At 45.4% G+C, this 2449-nt stretch overlaps 1 pseudogene; it reads left to right on the forward strand.

Annotated features, from left to right (window-relative positions):
* The first annotated feature begins 75 nt into the window (after nucleotides 1-75).
* Nucleotides 76-1676, forward strand: LOC114048319 (annotated as a pseudogene).
* Nucleotides 1677-2449: the final 773 nt, after the last annotated feature.

The following is a 2449-nucleotide window of genomic DNA, read 5'->3' on the forward strand; positions in this document are numbered from 1 at the left end:
CTTCCAGCCTCAGCTCTCAACATTGTCTGTTACTTCACCAACTGGAGTCAGTACCGCCCCGGGATTACCCGCTACATGCCTGAGAATGTAGACCCCACCTTTACACCCACAACATCTATGACTTTGCCTGCATGGCCAACAACCAGATGAAGACCATCAAGTGGAATGATGAGGCCCTGTATGCTAGCGTCAATGGTCTCAAGACCTAGTAAGTCCTAGGCTAGGTTCTCTGCCCATGGCAAGAGGGGTCCCAGAGAGAGCTGGATTTTAGATTCTATCTGCAGTCATACATCTCACATAGGCTGCTCAATGGCACCGTGAGCAGCGTGCTAGACCTGGAGTCCAGAAGACCTGAATTCTAATCCTGCCTCAGACACTTACTAGCTAGGCAAACCAGGGCAAATCACTTAACCTTTCTCCCTGCCTCAGTTTCTTCATCTGTAAAATGAGCTGGAGGAGGAAATGGCAAACTACTACAGTATCTTTGCCAAGAAAACCCCAAATGGGGTCATGAAGAGTCAGACACAACTGAAACAAAATCTTATATTTAACTACTTTGTATTTATTCCCTTCACATTTAATCTTCATATACTTCTATGTGCACTTCTGGTCTTCCTTGTCAGGATATAAGCTCCTTCACAGGGATTGTTTTCTTTTTCATATTAGTATCCCCAGCACCTAGCACAGTGCCTGGCAAATTACTTAATAAATGTTCATCGATTCGTTGACTGAATAGCCTTGAGAGAAAGATAGTGAAATAGTCTCAGAAAGGCTGGGCAGTTTTCTCAAGGTCACACAGGTAGGAAGTATCTGAGGTGGGATCCAAACTCAGCTCTTTTGACTCCTGGACCAGTGATCGTTCTACTCCACCAAGCTCCTAGATAGAAGAAAGGTTGGGGGCTTCCAATGGCCAGGGGGAAGGGGAGAATCTAGGATACACAATGAGGTTGTTTGCCTGAACATATGGAGGCATTACTCCAAAACAAAATACTGTTTTACCCATGAGATGGTTGGTTTTCTTTGCCAGTGGCATTTCTATAAACCAGGTAACTTTCTATCAACAGCAACAAGGAGCTGAAAACCCTGCTGTCTGTCGGAGGCGGGAATTCTGGAAAGGGGTAAAGCATAAGAATTCTGGTACCAGTAGATAAATCAGAACTACGCCCCCCCCCACCCAGTTTCCCACCCCTTCCCAACCCAAACCCAGAGAAAATGTCTCAGAGTCTTTCCAGAGCAAGTGCCATCCTGGTGCTGCTGCCTGAAGCTGTTATGGGTCAAGCTGTTAGATATTTCCTCATCAGCACCTTTTCAGGGGTCTGGGGCAAGGCTGGACAATATCCTTAGAACAGACTGGACAAGTCTCCAGGATCTCTGACCACTAGGCCTAAGGGCTCTGGCCCTTTGAAAATAAATGAAGACTTGTTCACAAGGAAATGGGTTCCCTTTCAGCTCCAGGGAGAGGTTAAGCCTATCATTAGCTTTGCTTTGTTTTCTTTTGTTTTGTTTTTGCTGGTTCTAGATTCTCTGATGTGGTTGCTACTGCTGCAAACCGCCAGACCTTTGTCCAGTCAGCCATCCAGTTTCTGAGAAAATACACCTTTGATGGGCTGGACATTGACTGGGAGTTTCCTGGAATCCCAGCAGACACAAAGCAGCTCTTTACTGTCCTGTTAAAGGTAAACTCTCTCCCTAGAATCCAAGAGATAGGAGGATCCCAGCTCTCATTGAAGGGGGTGGGGACTGATGCTTTTTCTGATCTAGCATAGAATTCTAAGGGACAGGGAGAGAGCCCAAAGGAGACCAAAGGGGGTTGGATATATGAAGGAATAATTTTTAGGTGTGACATTAGCACTGAAAAGAAGCAACTGTATGTGGGGGTGGTGGTGGTGGTGGTAAACTAAACGGGAGAAGGAAAGGGATGAAAGAGGAAGAGAAATGAAAGACGGGTCATATAAGATGGGTCATATAAGATGGCAAGACTGAGAGCTAGGAAATGTAGAAGTCATTCACTTCTACTCCCCTGATTTCACAGATGAGGAAATTTATGTCTAGAGAGATTATGTGATTTCCCCAGGATCTCTCAGTTAGTAAGCAGCATAGCTGGGATGCAAATGTAAGTCCCCCAACTCCAGGACCAGAGGTCTTCCCACTGTCCCACACTAATAGAAACATTCCAAAGCCTTATCTATCACAAAGTTCCATTGACACATCCTGACACAGCCACAGGCATATATTTGCCTATCTACCCATGTACCCATCCATTCATAGTTCTTAGCTCCTTGCTACTAGGAGTTAGTGAGCACATTTCAGGCCCTGGCCCTGGGGTCGTTAAAAAGGTATGGAGCTGGTGGGCAATGAACAACAGCTTCAGATGTCATTTCAATAATAGACTCCCAAAAGAGCCCAAGTTAGTTATTTTACATAACATCCAAAGGGGGTCTTCACAAAG

Source organism: Vombatus ursinus, unplaced genomic scaffold (genome assembly GCF_900497805.2).
Source record: "Vombatus ursinus unplaced genomic scaffold, bare-nosed wombat genome assembly UNPS02001964.1, whole genome shotgun sequence".
Taxonomy (NCBI): Eukaryota; Metazoa; Chordata; class Mammalia; order Diprotodontia; family Vombatidae; genus Vombatus; species Vombatus ursinus.